The sequence below is a fragment of the Numida meleagris genome, chromosome 1 (genome assembly GCF_002078875.1).
Source record: "Numida meleagris isolate 19003 breed g44 Domestic line chromosome 1, NumMel1.0, whole genome shotgun sequence".
NCBI classification, from domain to species: Eukaryota; Metazoa; Chordata; class Aves; order Galliformes; family Numididae; genus Numida; species Numida meleagris.
In genome coordinates, this window is record NC_034409.1 from 174765223 (window position 1) to 174782790 (window position 17568).

Below are 17568 nucleotides of genomic sequence, written 5' to 3' on the forward strand. Positions count from 1 at the left end.
TTCTGTGGAGTGTAAGCAGCTGAATGTAGGAGCCATTCTAATGCTTTCCTAGCTCCAATCCTTTATGGAAGACTTTTTTTCTTCTTTTCTTGTTTTGTTTTGTTTCCAGCTGAGTTGTCAAATTCTTACTAGGTTATCTAATTATTCACTTAGAGTTTAAGAAAGCTGTGCATATTTTTGCCAGGCTGCTTTCTAAAAGATCCCAGTGGTGGAGATGTCTGCTTGATCCCATGTAATGTGTCAGTAGCAGTACTTATTCAAAGTAGTGGTTCATCAAAGAAAACCACTTCTCAAAGCTTCCTCTTCTGTTTGCGTGCTGTTAGCATGACAGATCCACCTTAGCTCTTGCAGCAGATATTTGACTTTGGAAAGCGATCTAGAGGATCTCGTTTACTCTGCATGCATGGCTGGTTTTGTGCTGACCTTTAGTCTGAAACTCTCTTAAATCTTGCTGATTGAGTTCTTGCCAAAGCCTGTGAGAAACCTGCATGGGAAGACTTGAACAACACAACACTAAGAAACAACAACAACAAAAAGCTGGAGATTAGATGCTAATCATTTTTTCAACATAATAAAACAGGTTTCACATTACTGCCTTCTCAAATCTGTACTGAAATACTGACAGCTTAGCATACATTTCCATGCCTTCCAGAATATTTCTGCCTTTTTTTCTCTAGGCTTTTTTTTTTTTTTTCCAGAGGTCTCGGTTGTTTTCTCTTTGGCTTCTCATATTTCCACAGTGTTTGGAGCTAGTTAGAAAATTGGCTGCTTTGATTGTGGTTTGTCTGCAATCAGTTGCACATTACATTGTGGTGTCAGTGTTTTGTTCTGTGGAAATCCTTCATTCAGCTGTTAGTCAGAAATCAGACTTCGTCTGCAAATTGAGGTTCTTAATGCCTGCTGATCATGTTTGTTTTTATTATTATGCACAGTGGTCTCCATGGTGCTTGATGTGGTTTTGGAACTTTTCTGCCGTTTTGGACTAGGCTTCGAGTAGACAAATTAGACTAATGAAGCATGCATATATTTTCAAGCATCTGTTGAAGGAGTGAATTTGTTGTTTTTGTGATCCGCACATGGCTTTCAGAAATGAATCTGTCATTTTTAGGTCCCTGGTGGTGTTCTGTATCATACACCAAAAAGAGAGGAAAAAAACGAGATGGATAAATATTTTTGCTAACTTCTGAATGTGAAATCTGGGGATTAAACACGCTTACTTTCTGGAGGCTAACCCCCCCCCCTCCCCCAAACATGTCGCTTGACCTATTTGGCAACTCTGTGACAAAACTGTCCTAAATATTTGCTAAAGGTATCACAGAGTTCTTTCTCCTTTGAAAGTAATCTGTGCAGCTGTGCCCTGTACTGCGTTGGCCTTTCCTTGTAAAGCCATATTACAATAGGGTTAAGCCGTGGACATAAAAACTCATTCTGGTTCTGGAACTGGCAGTGAATATCAGGACAGTAGGCTGGCCTTGAAATTTCTCTTGGTTCTTCATGTGTGCATCTTCCCTATGCAGTTTGTTCCTGCTCAGTGGTGGCTATTGGGCCGGTGCATTAAATGGAGGAACAATAGGAAAGTGACTGTAGGTAAAACTGCTACTCACAGATTGTACAAACAGCGTGCATGAGCTGCCAGCTGCTTTTCCTTCGGTGTTGCGATGAAAGCTGGACACTAGCCATGTTGTCTGACCAGTGTCTGTTTTGAGATTGGGTAGCTTTAACACATTTAAGCATGACTCAGTAGCTTAAGTTGAAACATAGTGCATACAAAGGACATTTGCACTTCTGTGTAATTGGCAGACTAGCCAGACTTTTTTGTTTTGGAGTGCAGTATCCAGGAACATGGGAACAAGCTCCTTCATTCAGGATAGAATTATAGTTCTGTGGTAATTGTCCTTCAAAAACTGCATCTTTTTTCAGTTTGGAGTACAAGGTTGCTCAATGTCCTTCAAAATTTGCTCTAAATTGCTTTTTCATGTATTTAAAAGTAGAAAAGTCTTGCTGCGTGCTCATACGAAGATGTTTGTAAGACATCCTATTCAATATTTTCCTAATTAGAAACATCTGGCTTTTAAATCTAAAAAAGCAGCTACTGTATTTTACCAGGGGCAGTGTACACTAGTATTCATTTCTACAAAAAAGAAGTCTGTATTTTGAGCCATGCTGACAAGCCAGGAAGGACTGAGAATGCATGACTTGCCATAGTGGATCAGAGCATTTCTGATGTAGTCTGCATTCAGCATTAGATCAGAGGAAAAAGAAACTGATCTGCAGTGCAGGTTTGGCATTTAAGACTGGGGTTTGTGCGCATCCGTTTTTTTTAAACAACAACAACAACACCAACCCAACTTTACTTTTCATAGAATTATAGAACTCTAGAATATAATGACAAGGAAGGGACCCACAAAGATCATAGAATCATATAATATCCTGAGTTGGAAGGGGCCCACAGGGATCATTGAGTCTAACTCATGGCTCTACGCAGGACCACCCAAAATCCAAGCTCTATGTTATGTCTGAGAGTGTTGTCCAAACTCTCCTTGAACTCCAGCAGCTTGGGACTGTAACCACAACCCTGAGAAGCCTGTTCCAGTGCCTGACCACCCTCTGGTGAAGAATTGTTTTTTATGATAAGAGTAGTGAAGCACTGGAACGGGTTACCCAGAGAGGTGGTGGATGCTCCATCTCTGGAGACGTTCAAGGTCAGGCTGGATGGGGCACTGAGTACCTGATGGAGCTGTAGGTGTCCCTGTTCATCATAGGAGAGTTGGACTAGATGACATTTAAGGGTCCCTTTCAAATCACAACAAGGATGCTGTGGGGGACCGCATCAAAGGCTCTACTGAAGTCCAGATAGATGGCGTTGGTGGCCCTTCCCTTGTCCACTGATGCAGTTACGCTGTCATAGAAGGCCACTAAGTTGGTAAGGCAACTCAGGCAACCATGTAACTATATCCTGGACACGTTGTTCAGAAGGATACTATGACAGACAGTATCAAGAGCTTTGCTGAAACCCCAAGAAACCACATCTACTGGATTTCCTTGGTCAACTACATAGGTAACCTTGTTGAAAAAGGAATTTAAGTTAGTTACACAGGGCATTCTCCTTGTGAACCTGTGATGGCTATGATCAATGACTGCATTGTCTTTCAAGTGTTTTTCAGTAACTCCCAGAGTAATCTTTAATCTTAGAATAGTCTTTAATCTTTAATTACATTATTTTAATTTTTTGTTATAACTGGGAAGCAGCCAACTGGTTTTTGTATCTCAAAAAGTGCTTGGCCTCTTTGATACCTTTTGCCAATCAATTTTGTAGGTGACAGTGGGCTACGTAAGGGATGTAGGGTAGGCTGAAGGGCAATACTAGAAGCTTCATGGCCAAGAAATCTGTCTCTGCCCTTACACAGATTCACTGTTCATCACTCCTGTCTGTGGTTGTCATATGTAGGAACTAGTCACGCTACAGCCATGATGAAGGCATTGTGGTAGCATCAAAGAATGACCTGTTCCTACATGGATTTTGTTGTCTTGATGATCTGGTATTGATGAAGGTGGGTAGGAGAGAGAATATGAAAGCAGAAAGAGCAACATGCTTTGGTTCCTATAATCTCCAAGAGAAAGAAAGAAAGATGGTAGGGCAATTGCTCATGTGAGATGATTTTTAAGAATGCATTTAAAGTTCCCAATAATGAAATTTTTACTACTTTAGAAAATAACATGAACATCAGATGGGATCTGTTCCAGAGGGTGACTGTGTGTTGGAACTAGTGGTTTTATAACTTGCTCTAGTCACACTTAAATCGTTTTGTTTTCTGATGGATGCAGTGGAGCCTGGATAGCAGGTACTCAGGGTTTTCTTGGGCTGTTATTTTCTCCTTCATTCCTTGGAGACAGGAGGGCTGTGCTATGTTTTTATTTGAATTCACTTTGATGTATTAGGTTTTTTTGTAGGGAGACTTAGTTTTGCTGAATTTGTGCTCCACATCCTGTGCTAGTTGGGTTGCATTTTTGTAAGAGCCAGGCATAACTATTTTCTATGAGAAAATATTTCCAGATCAATTTGAAACATACCTTTATTCCCTTTCCTCCCTACAGTATATGTTTCATGAGATCATTTTTTCCCAATTGTATCATGTCAAAATTTGATCCAAAAAGCCCTGAGGAGTGGAAATGATCTTGCTTATATTGTGCTAAGACTGACGTGGGTGCACAGGCTTTGGGAGCAGCAAACCTGAAGCTGTACAACCCTTCTGAGTGCCCCATGCACAGCTGTGGGTCAGATGAGGCAGTCTGTCCCCTACTGACTTCCTGTTCATTTGGCAGCCAGCGGCAACACTGGTATCTTGTGCTACTTCTCTGTTGGGGAATGTGGTGAGGATAAAAACTAGGTTTTAAGCTGAATGCTGTGAGTTTTGGGAGTGCTTTTGGATGTCTATGGAGCAGGTCAAAATGCACCTATTTGTCTTGCAGTGTAATTCACCGTATTTGTGTGTGTATCACTTGAGCTGGTATTTCTATGATAGTAATCTCATCAGAAGGCTTAGGTAGGAGTCTACGGAAAATACATGTTATAACAATGGTGCTAAGCAGACATCCACATGCACTTCCAGTGGGTTGTGTTTTCTGTAGAGTAATATGTAATTGGATGGGATTGAGAGGAAACAAGGACTTAGAATATTACAGCTGTTGTCCCTAAAGTCATACCTGAAGTGTGAAGGGCTCGCTCATCCGAAGTACTACCATTGTTCTCTGTAGCTTAAAACCCAACAGTGGCAGCTCTCAGTAGCTTGATGTTGGGAATAGAGTGTTTTCCACTGCTAAGAGCTGCAATCTCCTGCCAAACATGCTGCAGGGGTCACAGATCTGGACTTACAGCCCTTTTGCAGTGTGACTGAAGGCAGTTTGGTGCTTACTGTTGAGTGCAGCAGGTCACTGAATGCAGAGAAACTTGGAGCAGGTTTGCAGGATCAGTAATGTTGTTGCGCTCACACACACACACACACACACAAGTCAAGCATAAGCATCCTTCATCTATAGCATGCAGTGTATTTTGCATGATGCTGGGAGAGAACAGGATCTAGTACAGTTGCTGAACTGTAGAATACATGTTAAAATAGACCCCAAATAACTTCATTTGTTTTCAGTGTAATGGGAAACCCAAATTCATGGTGTCAGTATTTCTTGTTTCTGTGAAGACACTTCCTGCCGCTATGATGTCCCTGTTTAACAGCTGAGAAGTGTCAATTCATTTCAAAGAAATGGCTCCAGAACAACGTTGTACGTAAACTTACTTCCTTCATCTCATTCTCTAGAATGGTGGACTCATTTATGTTGAAATCTTTTGTTCAGAGTATTTAATGTTTTCAGAAGGTTCCTAGGAAGGAAGAGGATGAACACCTACTAGTCATCACTCCACCTTTGTCAGTCTGTGAGGTGCACCCAACTCTGAGCCAGGGAATGAGATTTCTCTGTAGAGGGAAGGCAAGGAATATAATGGATTGAATGGAGAAATGTTGGCATTCGAAGTTTCCATTCTGTATTGAATTCATTGCTTGCTGTTGTACAGTGGTGTGCAAAATGTGTGAGTGACTAGAAGAGGATAATGTGGTTAGCAGAGTGTAATTTCATACTCTTGAAAAAGTGACTGTCACTATTGAAAAAACTTCTTTTGAGAAGTATTTTGAATAGGCATCTGTTTTGGTAAACATCTAGAGGGTTGCATTTTGGTGTTTCTTTCATGAGTCCCCACAGTTTCCATATCATTGTAAATGGTTGCTTTCTGTGTTTTGTCCATTACTGTATGTACATACAGCAGAAGAGCTAGTGTTTGACATTGCATTTCCACATGTGGAAGAAATATTCTTGTTATGAGGTTCTTGTTATGAGAGATGTACCAAAAAGGAGTATTTTCACATGTTTTTTCTGTGTCCATAATTTCAGGGAAGCATGAAGAGTAACCACTTCAAGGTTTGCTTCAATAAAAGTTACACTGAGGGAAGGCCTTTCCAAATTCTAGCAAAGTTTCTCCTTTGTAATGATATAAAAGTGAGAGGCAATCATGGTGAATTTATTTGATAGTATTGTGCAGTTGTTTTTTCACTGTGCTTTGATAAAACCGTGAATGAATATAAAAACTAAAAGAAATCAAAAATGAAGAAGGGAGAAGTGAGCGTATGGAGTAACAAGTTGCACATCTGGGAAGGACAGGGGAGACTGCAAAAAGTATGGCTCTGTCAAGCTGTTTTCCTTAGGTGCTTATAAAAAGTGCTATTTTCATTTGGGGTGAGACAAAATCTTATTGAAGCTGATGGGTCTAACCACTACCATTCATTCAGAATATATGCGAAGAGCAAATGAACTCCTGAAATACTGAAATACCTCCACACAAACTGAAAGATGTATGAAAGGCAGCCCCAAAATCTAAAATGATTTCTAAATTTCCAGTAACCGCATCTATGGACATGTCTATTTCATGTCAGCTGTGCATATAAAGGGGAAACTATTACTGAGGGATGTGGAAGTGTAATGAAGTGGAAATGGAAGAGGGAGGACTGAGGGATAACTTCAGTGAAATCACTGGCTAGATTTAGAGTAGGGATTGTGAAGAATAGGTATGTTCTGCTCCTTGATGTTAGAAGTCATAAAAACATGATGAACTCATGTTCAAACAAGCAGAACTGCTGTAAGCCATCTGTCGTCTCGTCAGCTTCTCCTAATGAAAATGGTCTGTAAGGATTCACATTTAGCAAACTGCTGGCTGTCATGGGCAGGACAAAGTAAACAACAACCATTAGTGGATGTGGATACTGGGATGTATTTCTTAACCAGAGAGATTAGTGTTATTCTAATAACAGAGAGGTTATTCAGATAGGTGTTATTCTAATTGATTATTCTCACTTGCTTGTATCACAGCATTATGTTCCTTAGGTCTCACCTCCTCATCGCTGCAGGGAGATTGCTGCTCATCTGGACAGGAAGCTGACACAGTTCCAATTGTGCCACCACTCATGGTGTTATCTAGGCTCGAGGTCGAGGTCCATGGCCATTCCTTGGCATTCACAGAATCATAGAATGGCTTGGGTAGGAATGGACCTTAATGATCATGTAGTTCCATCTTCATGAATGTCCCAGCTCTCTGGGATGTTTCCTCCAGCCATCACCACCCTCCTTCCGGCACTGCAGCCCCTTCCCCGCTCTTCCCCTTCTTCCAAGACCATTATTTCTTTCTGGGGACCCTTTGGTTTACAAAGAATCCCAACGCCTTATTTTTCCTAATATTGATCTACATGAGGAAGTATAATGCACGATCAGCCTTGTAACAAGAGAGTTACACGTCTCTTGCCTCTTTTTTAGCCTGAGGCTTCACAACTTGCCAGTTCTGATTAGTCCAAATGTGATCAAAATTTGCAACCAGTCTGTACCAGTTTCAGCTAGAGTAGACTTCTGCTTGAGAGTTCCAGAGTTCAGTTCTAGATGCTCATGTATGCATACACATGTGCACGCCCCTGATTATTTGCTACCTGTTAGCATTCACACTTGAAACTTTTCTGCAATGAGATGTCAAGCAGTACTGTATGTACGAGCTTCTGATGTATATAAAGAGGGAGACTTCTGATGTATATAAAGAGGGAGACGCTGTGCCTCAAAATCAGTCCTACATTGTCCAATGAGAATAAGTTTTTCAGGAGAAGCTCCTTGGATGATTTTGTGAACTCCAATCCAAGCTTGCCAGTTTACCTGTTCTGGGATCATGGTGAATAGCTGCTTCTCACACATCCAGTCTATGATCTTAATGGGACTGCTTGTATAGTTTCTATTTGTGACAGCTGCAAACTCAGGTCCGTCAAATTTGTCATTTCAACCCCAAGTCCCGGAATATGTTGGTTTTTCTTTGAAATATTCTTAAGGATGTTAGCGAAGGAAAATGCTCTCTAGAAATTAGTCAAACTGGACAGACACAGCTTTGTGGGAACTCCACAAGAGAATGGTTTTCCTAGAAGGCTGGATATTGTGTGCCAACCTATTAGCTTTTCCTGTGGATCTGGTTTTCAGGTTGTGGACAAGAACATTTCAGCAACAATGTTTGTAGTCTGTAAAGTGTTAATGTAGCAAATCTATTTATCATTAAAAGTTTAGTTCCCTTTCTCCCATGCACTTCTAGTAGACTTATGTGACTCTTGTTTTAAGGCTTTCAAGTCTTGTCTAGTATGCACAGTATGTGAGATACCATGCTCATATAGGGAATAACAGAGGAGATAATGAGTGGTTTCACTAGTTACAGGGGTCCTACTGTTAGGAGAAATTTTCCTGTGTTTTATCTTTGACATAGTATGTAGGAAATACTGCTCTGGTCTGTTCAGATGAGTATGTCATGTGTCCATACAACACACACAGGACTTCTTGATGTTGAGAGCCCTTGTGCCATAGATGGAGGATTTCCTATTGGAGTGCAGAAATGGACTGGAGCCCAGAAGGTTTGCCAAATACAGTCTATGATTGTTAAACAACAGCTGTAGATAGGTTGTAGTATCATCTGTTCTCATTGTAACAAGAGTTCTTCCCAGTCTTTTGTAACTGATTAATCTGACAGGTAATTGCTAAACTGACAAAGTTGGATTGAACAATGCAGAAAAGTTCAATTTAACCTTCAAGATATTCATTAAGGACATCCTGAGCTTCCCATTTTGTAGGCTGTAAGCAGATCTGTATAAATTTGTCAGCTCAAATGGTATCTACAATGCGTTTGCAGTTACATTTTACACCAGAATCACTTTAGATGCTACTTTAAAAAATTTTTAGACTTGCAGGAGTGGTTGTGAGAGAGAAAGAAATGTCAAGAGGGGCAAAGGGAAACAAGAGCTGTGGAGGACATTGCCTGAGTTAAATTATGCTCATTAATTCAATTTGAGGTAGGAATGTGTGTAAATAAACCCTGGCAGCTGCAGCAGCTCTCATTTCTGCAGGGCTTTGGCAGGAATGCAGGGGCCAATGGACATGAAATCCTGGCGCTCTTTTGAGAAATTGCAGGCAGACAGCTCTGCAGCCGGGAGAAAGAACAATCAAAGATTTACTGAAAAGACGTAATCACTTTAAGCAGACTTGAAGAGTGTGGAGTTTCAGACATGCAGATTTGGAGGTAAAAACCAAGTTATTGAAAAACCATGGGGCTTACCTAATTCTCCTGGGCTAATAGCATTATTCATGATCCGAATGTTCAGCCTCAAAATGGAGTATGAGAATTGTAGCTGTACCATTCAGTATCTTCGTGGTAAACTGAGTCTGTCTTTTCACAGGTAATTGTCTTTGGGTATCGTAACTGTGCTTTATACATAAAATGAAATATATTGGCCACGTGAAGTGAACTGTCTTGTGTCCCGGGAAGTTCAGTCTTTGGTCTTCTTCCTGATACTGTGTCCGTATGAATGCATTCTGTGCTTCTGTGATTTCCATCACTTGATGCAGCCCTAGGATTTGCCCTGTCAGAAACATTCAGAGGACAGATATCTCAGTGGGTACTGAGCTGAGGAAGGGAGGTGGGGGCTGGTTCTGCAACAATTAACGTGTAGATGGATGGATGGTCACATCAGCTGATTTTTCAGTTGCGTTTTTTTATTAGTAGCAGTCATTGTCAGAAAGTGCTTTGGATCTGAGCTTGGTGTATCAGCACTGTACAAAGAATAAATGGAAACTGTCAACAATCCCTGAAAAAAAAGAAGAATCCTTGCTTTTGCTGGCTTTCAGCTAGGATTTTAAATAACACTATCACCTAGAGCTAAAACAATTTGAAGTTTAATACTAATAACAGTATTTGAGGTATCTATTGGTCAGAATTTACCAAACAGTTGAAAACTCATAGCTTCTTTATTGATATATGCAAAAGCAGGATTTTTTTTTCCTGAAATGAAAGCCAATTTCAGCTTAGTTCCTCTATTCTACAGATTATTTTATCCCAGTTCGATTGTCTTCAAATATTTGCATATCTGATACTTTCTTAACATTGTGCTTGCAAAGTACCATATGTAAAAACAAGGCCAAGTAAGGTCAAAGTTACAGTGCTAAAGATGCAAACAAAAGCTTGACAGTAGCAGAAATAATGCTTAGTATTTGGATTTTCATTGCGTTTTGGACTAGCTTCTTTTGCAGTGCATACACAGGTGCAGTGTATTTAATTTTAATTTTTGAAGTGTAACAAAGTATGTCAATAGCACTTGAAATTTCAAAGTAGGTTTTGTAAGTCACACTTTGAAATATGAAGCTATTCTGACCTTCCCACTGTCATTTTCTGTTCTTGTTGGGTATTGTACAGGTACCGAGGTACGGCCAGCAATTAAACTGGAAGGTGCTCGGTGATGTTCACAAGCAAGAAGATAAATAGCTTTTGAACTGACTTGTGTTTTTGTAAATAGCTGTCTCACAGAAAAAGAAGCAGAGCTGCATTAAGCATGTTGACTGACTTAGGTCATGTTTTTCTTACTGCTCTGTGGGAGAAGAATACTTGAGCAGACGGGAGATTTTACACTGCTGAGGTTGGAGCACTGATGGACACTTGGCAGTGCAGATCATAAAAACAGGGAACTGGGAGAGGCAGCCCTGCGGTCAAGCAAAGAGACAGATTCACATGCAACCCTTGCATTAATTATGTTTAAAATGGCGTAAAAACAACAGCATGCAGAAGTTTATTGGTCCTTCAGACAGATTAATTACAAGCTTGTCATAAATCTGTTTCTTTTAGTACGGCAACTATTTGCCTGAGCAGTGGTCAGAGCTCACAGCGAACTGCTGAGAGTTTACTGTGTTCTTTTGTGCTCCCCTTCCTCTAAGCTGTTGTTTACATCCAGTATCACTTTGCCCCTTTCAGCCTAGTTCACCCCCGACACTCCTGGCTTCAAACCCCACCTAACGCGAGGTTCAGCAATGGGAGAGCACAGGAGCTGCTCACACCTGCTGTCTTTCAATAGCTGCCTCTGGGTCAGTAGCCTCTGGCTGGCTTTGCCATTCTTGGAAAAATTGAATTTTAATCACTTTGCTCTTGTCAAGAGCAGCGTAAGGAATGCTGTCTCCTCAGTCTCAGAGCAGTGTCTGAAGACACATGTGCGACTCCCCTGGAAGCCTGTGCTTGCTCTTTGCCTTGGCTGAAACAAAACTGGCTGTGATTTGTATTCTGCCTGCTGTGGGCTCCCCTGCTGATGTGCAGAGCAGCATCTAGTACTGGAGTCTGCGCACAGCACAGCCTCATCCTTGTGGGTGCTTCCCTCTGGGTCTCCCCATGGCAGCCCAGGTGCTTGCGCCCAGCACCCCGGCACATCTCCTAGCAGGTGCCCTCGATGCAGCTACACTGATGCCAGCTCACAACTGCTCCACCTGCAGTGCTTCAGCACATCATTTCTGCTAATGCACGTGCATCTGCTTGTCGATAAGATTTTTGTTTCTTTCTGGGACTTGAACTGGTTTTGCTCTGGCTGCTCAGAGCCAGCTGAGGAGCAGCCTTTGCTGCCCCAAGCTGGGACTCCTTACCTCTTCTGCCAGCTCCTCGCAGGGCCCCTGGGCCAAGTGGGGCTGGCAGCCACAGCCCTGCTTCCTCAGCCCCGCACCTGCTGCATTAACAACCGGGGGAAGCTGCTCCCTTGCCGCAGACTGTGCATGTTCCAGCCAGGCTTCAGAAGAGCAGAGAAGTCTCGGGGGAGGAATTCTGTGAGCAGAGCAGCCGTCACAGCAGGGGACTGAAGGGCATTTTCCACAGTGCCCCCAATTAATTAGTGTTACAGTGGCTACAGCCTCTCGAAGCAGTCCAGGTACGACTGAGTGCCAACGCTGCAGGGAAGGCCCTGAAGAGTCATTTCAGCCAGTTCTTTGCTTTTTGTTTGATTCCTTCCGTTTTTCCTTTTTCTTCCAAAGGGATTCATCTAGGACAGGAGTCATGGCCTCACTGAAAGGGAATTTTATCACAGTAGAATACATTACCGAGATACAGCCCTTCCTCGCTGCTTAGCTACTGCTGGCCATTTATGTAATCTGTTAAACAGTCTGGAAAGTTAGAGATGTCTTTGCCAGAGCTCAGCTATAAAGCACAAAAACCAGCTTATGCCGTCTTAAGTTGAAAAATCAATTGGGTCTAAAGTCTGCCTGCATGGCTGTGCTGTGGCCATCTCAGTGACTGGCAGAGCCATTCACTTGCCGTGCCTGCACTCTGCTATCAGGATTTAGCTTCTGAAAGCCCAGCTGGCCTCCCGTAGTCTGCGTGCCTTGGGGGTTTTGCCATTTGTTAAATCAGATATCCAAAGAGCTTTCCTCTGCGCGCTTCCAAATGTAGGACTTCCTCCTTCCAGTCTGCACTGGCCAGCATCTCAAATTAAGTAATTCTTAGCCAGGGGCCAACAATAGGTTTCAAATCTGTCTGTAACTTGTAAAGCAAGACAATAAAGTTTATAGCAATGAAGAAGGAAGAGATTCCCACTTCTTATCTTAGTCATGGACCAGTGGATGCTTTTTACCACATAACATTATCAGATATGCTGTCTAAAACACCAGATAGAGAAGTGTTTCTAATCAAACTAATTCCATTAATGGAATGATTTTCATTTCTGCCAGTGGAGGTAGATGCTTTTGTTGTTAGGAGCCTCACGCTGGAAGGCTTGGAGGACGGGGAAAGTTAGTGTGTTAAAGTAATTATTGCTGTGATTTTACAGACTAATAGCTTGTGACCTTTCTCTGCCTCTCATTGGAAAGCTGGAGATTTCCCCTCTGTGGTAATCTAAATCCCCCATTGTTGAATTTTTATGGTGAAAATGTCCCAAGTAGCCATCAGCTTTCCCCCAGAATCTCACTGTGAACTCAAGCAGTGTCCCTCTAAAACTCAGATGGGTTTTAATGTGAAACTTTAACTCTGCCTTTGTATGTGTGGTTTACAGTATGATTTCTATTATGATTGCATGTTTGACTTCAAATAATTGCTTGCAGTGCTGTGTAATTTCTTTCATGACTTGTGTATGTGTGTCATACTTGAATATTGCTGCTTACTCTGCTCTACGCAGGATGGTGTGTTCCTTGAAATCTTTGTTATGGCAGAAGAAAATGCAGTAACTACTCATACACAGAAAATAAGACAGAATGAATAGTAGAACATAGAATAGTGAAAATGTGGTAACTTTAAGCCCTGCTAAATTAGCTCTCTAGCCCACTGCGTCATCCCCTGCAATCAAAGAAATAATGCAGTACAGAGCTGCCATCTAAATTATTAAAATCTGTTCCTTGGAGAAAAGAGATGTTCATAAGTCTAACTCAATAAAGATTTATTGGATTTTCTGATAGAGGGAACTGAGTAAATACACAGTGGGGAAAAAAATTACAAGGGGCCATCCACCCAATGATCAGGTGGTTAAAAAGAAACCTTTGTGAGGGATAACATTTCTTAAATTGTATGCAACATTTTTATGACAGTATTGAAATACCATTCTTCAGCTGTGTAATGCTCTTCCAAAGAGGAACTTTGTCAATGCTAGTTCAAGATAATTGTTTTTCCCTAGCTATGCTATTTCCTAGGCAACTTGAACCATTGCTTTAATTTCCCATTATTTTCCCATCCATGTGTTGTCTACCTATTTTTCAGTCTCTGTTTCTATGTATTCCCTTACAACTTATGCATGATCTTTAAGGGAAAGAAGATTCCAGCCACTGTCTTTTCTGCCCTCAGCAGCACTCAGCATTGTTCTCTTCTGCTTCTTCCAGCAGCCCTGCCGCCTGAAAAATGCAACCTTCATTGCTTTTCAGACTCCCTTACATCCATTCACCTTCTGTTCAGTAACCTTTTGGTTTCCTCTGACATCTCATAAATCACACCAGTTTTCCTACCTGCCTCTCACAGAGCTCCCCCATGTCTTTTTCCTGGTGTTCCCTCGGTCACCGTAATGTTAATAACCCTTTGTGCTATTTCCACTCCTCCCCGTCACCCAGGATGGTCTTTGGTCCAGGTCTGTCCTCTCCATATCAGACTGTCATCTTAACTAATTTCCAAGCCAATGGCTTTTCTGTCTGTTTTTTGACAATGCTGATGTCGTCTTTCTAGTACAAGCTGCCTCTTGTCCCAAGCTGTAGTGTTTGTTTTGCCATCTCTGTTTCTGTGGGAGAGAAATCTGGTTTTACGCAGTAAGCTGTAGTTATCTTTTAATTAAATGAGGCACTAGTGAGAGAAAGCAAAACAGGTTCTGACCAGAGCACCCTAGCAGAATAGTGACAAGGCTGGACAGAAGTCTCCTAACAACTGTTGGCTTTGAGCCTTTTAAAGCAACAGTGGTGTTTCATTCTGTGTGGCAGATGCCACTGAGACACAGGTAACTAGTCATGTTGGTAACCCACGGTCACAGGTACCCTGCAACATCGTGTTAACCTCCAGTTTGACAGTCTGACTCAGGAAAAGCAGTGCAGTGAATTTTAATTAGAATATTACTTCTCAGTACTGAATTTTGTAAAGTGTGTGCTAGACAATTCTTCGTGCAAATGCGTGATTGGCAAGTACTTGTAAATAGTGTTCAAAATAGACATGCAACTGTGTTTTCTTATTAATAGTCTTCACCCAGCATGTGTAAAAATTTGTCAAGAAGTACATCAAAAGGGTTAAGAATTCAAAGAAGTGGTTAAGGATCATATGCCTCCACAGAGGAAGAGGGAACTCAAGACTGAATAATGCTGTGAGCTTTCCTGGAACAGAGCACTGCCAGCTGCTGTTATAATCCCATCACTTTCAACAGGCACACAGCAAGTCTGGGACCATCGTGTCTCCCAGTTCAGTATTAAATGAAGTTTGAGGCTGGCACGCAGGGTTATGTCATCTTTTTGATGGAGTGGCCTGTAGTGTGCATCCTCACACATCTGTAACTGCTTAGGAATGCCCCTAAAATTTTCCAAACTGTGACAAACCACAGGATGAACAAGAGTAGCTAAGGGATAGTGGAAGAGGAACACTGGATTTTCTAATGAATAAGCCTCCAGTCCAGAAGGCAATAAATAACTTCAGAGGAGAGACTTCTGCTCTGACTAAGCACTTTGCTTTTTCAAGAAGCAAATCTTATTAATGCTTTTTCACTGGAACTCCCTTTGTGTGGCTTGTCCTGACCAAACATCTGGACTTGTGCCTCATGCAGACAGCATGCAAAACCCAGCACAACAGCATTAGAGCAGAATGTGGCGTTCATACAGCTGCTAGTCTTGTTATAGCTCTACTGGGCTGAGAGATGCACGAAGCAGCACAAGTAGGTGTTTGTGAACACCTGGAGGGGCGAACGCATTCTTTCTGAAAACCACTCTTCGTCCATTTGATTTTCCCTTCTCTTCCCTCTCATCTTTCCTTCTGCCTGTTCAGGTGACTCTGTATGCTTCATTGCCAGCATTCCTTGGTCCTGGAGAGATCAGGAAATGGGCACCGTTTCCCATCATATTTGAATTACAGTAGCTGGTTGAAGAAGCATAGAACACAGGCCAGCTCATTACTCAAGCTTGCAGGGCCCACTTGAACTTCATTGGTGATCACGGTCTGCCTCTTATTTCATCCAAGTGTAATGTGGGAAGCACTAGTGCAGAGCAAGGTAGATCACTTTCATACTTTTAGACAGGCCTCAATAGTTGTACTGATGCTGTCTTAGAGATTGTTTTGCATCAGACTGTAGTACTGATCAGAGGAGTATCATTTTACTAAGAAGAGTCAATAACAGATAGCTTGCTTGATGCTGAGTCCTTTAATTCCAAGATGACAGCAAGGCTTTCTGTCAGAAACTTCTGGCAATCCACGGGGCATTTGACAGAGCTGTGATAGGGCACCTGATGCTCATAGTCTTCCTGTCCTATGAAGCCAGGATCCCTGCCTCCACCCGAGGTGCCAGCCTCCCCACAAAATGTTTCTTGCTCTTCTAAAGAGCCCCCTTCCCTTTCCAGTACAGGTTCAAAAGCAGCTGAGCTCTGCTGGCATCCTGTGTGCCAACAGTTCTTTTATACCACATCACTGTTGGTCAAGAGCAAGGACATAGGTTCACACCCAGCTGCCCCATCCACTCTAAGTAACTTCCCAACTTGATCACAGCTATTCTTTTTAAAACAGTAGAATGAAAAGGATTAATTTTAAAGGGGGATTCAGGGCATTCTTCCCTAGGGAAATATAGGGTATTAACTCAGATATGCAATTGCATCTTAGAGTTAAAAAGCATTTTTGCATGCTGTTGCTAAAAGCTGTCCTCTCTATGTTAATTATTTCTGTCCCCGAACACTCCAAATTCCTCTGTTTTGGTATCCCAAATTCCCTAATTGTACAGTTTCAATTTTTCCAAGTTTCAGCAGCTAAAATTTTCTTTCCAACACATTAATCAGACTCTGATCTTTTCAAATTCCCCTTCAAGCTTCTGCTCTTGAGCTGTTTCTAGTTTAGTTTTGCCAGCTCCTGCCATTTATTACAAGCAATGTGAGCTTGGCCTTTGTTCAGGAGGCCATAGGAGCAGGAGAGCATTTGCAATATAGTCCTTCTACCTCAATATGCTTTGGAACTCAAATCTCACTGTCTGATGTACTATACCATGAAGGAAATTGCTGTGTTCTTCAGGCAAAAATTCCGTATTTTCTGTATTCTTCACATTAGACGTGAGTGTATGTACCTCAGCGAACACTTTCTGTTTTTTGGTGTTACTTTGGGTAAATAACCCATTAAACATATAAGACAACTGAGCTTCTAAGCATCACTTCAAGCCAAGGTAGCAATAGAACCTGCTTGTATAAATAGAGGAAAAGAAGTTCCTAGCTGTACTGTCTAATGAACAAGCAGCCTGTACTGTAGGCTTTGTTAACTCACCCTATTCCCTCAATGATTTGCATTTGCCCAAACATTAGTGCTGATCTCTGCTAGAATAGAAGCCCACTTGCACCTTTTTAGTAACATAGATCAAATACTATTGTGTTTGGGTTTACTACCTGGTAATGTTGATGTAGAATACCCTGCTTGTACACCCTGAACTAATAAGTGTCAGTGCAGCTGACTTGTGATACTCTGTTCCTGATCTGCTCTGGGGAAATGAAACTCTGTGAAATAGTCTGGAAAGGCCTAATTACACTACTGATTTTTCATTAATACAACTCTAGCTCTTTCCAACTTTCCAGTTGAAACAATTTTAATAAAATAAAGTCATGAATGTGGTTTTCTACTTTTGCCTTTACTACTCCTATAGTGTGTTGCCGTTTCAGTGTATATAGGCATTGGGTAGGTTCTCTCAATCGGTACAGTTCTAGCTTGACCCCAAATAATGCTGCTTGGCCTCTTCTGACAGGTTAGTTTTTTTTCTGTGGTTATCTTCATGGTCAGATGCTGAGTGGAAGTTGCATAATGCAGTTGAAAGTCTGTCTTACTGTAACTAAAATGATGTTGGGTCAACAACAGTTTAAATTCAGAAAGAAGAAACTTTGAGTGTCAGTAATCAGGGGTCATCTCCTGTAAAGTCAAAGCAAGGTGAGATCTGATGTTTTGGTTGCAGATGGAAGTGTATGTTCTTACCATGTTGCTAATGGTTAAATGTTTTCAAGACCAATAATCTGCAC

At 41.6% G+C, this 17568-nt stretch overlaps 1 protein-coding gene and 1 long non-coding RNA gene across 10 annotated transcripts in view; one reads left to right on the plus strand and one right to left on the minus strand.

Annotated features, from left to right (window-relative positions):
* ATP8A2 (ATPase phospholipid transporting 8A2) overlaps window positions 1-17568 on the plus strand; it is a 325803-nt gene that overhangs the window by 230993 nt on the left and 77242 nt on the right. The window lies entirely within an intron of this gene.
* Window positions 895-2770, minus strand: LOC110389187. The gene is made up of 2 exons (XR_002433080.1): window positions 2729-2770; window positions 895-1123 (listed from the first exon to the last, which is right to left on the minus strand). It is a non-coding gene; the product is annotated as an uncharacterized LOC110389187 (long non-coding RNA).